Raw genomic sequence first — 1,140 nt, forward strand, 5'->3', positions numbered from 1 at the left:
ATGTAGTCGACAAATTCGTCCGGAAGACTGTGTTCTTTAAGCACAGGGTGGAGGGCCGCATGTTCTAACGAATCAAATGCCTTAGACACATCGAGGGATGCCATGAACACAGAACGACAGCGGCGGACAGCGCCGACGAGCACCCGGTCGAGAAGGTATTTTCCAGCATCCCATCCCTTGGGATGAAAGCCCGCTGACGTTCGTCCACAGCACACATCCGCATAAGGCGAGTCGCCAGGACCTTATGGAAGGTTCTGGCTAACATCGAGCAGATGGTGATGGGCCGAAAGTCAGCGGGCGATGCTGGGGCGGCTGTTTTGGGCAGCAAGTAGGTCCTGGCTCGGAGGAGGGAAGAGGGAAGCTTTCGGGCAAGCAGGAATAGGTTTAAGAGTTTGGTGGTGACCTCCGCTGGAAGGCGGTGCAGCTGCACCGACGAGAGGCCGTCAGGGCCGGCAACGGAGCGTCTGGGCGGCAAGGCAGCCGCTGCTTCCTCAGCAGTGATCGGCCCCCACAGGCGCACAAAGTCTACAGGTTCCGCGCGCGGGAGAAGCCGGTCAGGTATGGAGCCCGTGGTGGAGGGTGGCTCCGCCGTAAAGAGGCTGCGACAGAAGTCCACCAGCCCTGGGATGTTCGGCGGCGGCTGGAGCAGGGTGCCGTCCAAGAGGCCTCGCACGCAACGTGCGCGGTTCCTCCTGAAGGCATCCTGGCATCTGGCGTACTCCCACCGGCGGCGCTTCCGCTTGGATAGCGGAGGGCCATCATCAGGTCGCCGCTTGGATGGCGGGCGCGGCGCCTTCTTCATCCTTCTTCCTGCTACCTCGGAGCCGATGGCGAGAAGGGCCTCACGCAACCCGGCCGACAGCGTACCCGGCCCCAAACACACAAGGTCGTCCAGGGCCGAGAAGCGCGCGGCAGACCGCGGCAGACCGCCGAGGTGCCTCCAGATGGCTTCGTCAACTGCAGATGTTGGTGGCGGGCGCTCCAGCTCCAGCAGAGAGGGTGGATGCTCCGGCAGTGACTCAGTGGCGGGTGGGTGGTGCAGTTCGCGCTGCGCCTGTTGTCCCCGTGTTAGCTCCCCCACGTACTCCCGCACCATAGTCCTGTGTGCCGCTGTCCTCCTCCTGCACTTGATGGCGTCTA

The sequence above is a fragment of the Schistocerca americana genome, chromosome 6 (genome assembly GCF_021461395.2).
Source record: "Schistocerca americana isolate TAMUIC-IGC-003095 chromosome 6, iqSchAmer2.1, whole genome shotgun sequence".
Taxonomy (NCBI): Eukaryota; Metazoa; Arthropoda; class Insecta; order Orthoptera; family Acrididae; genus Schistocerca; species Schistocerca americana.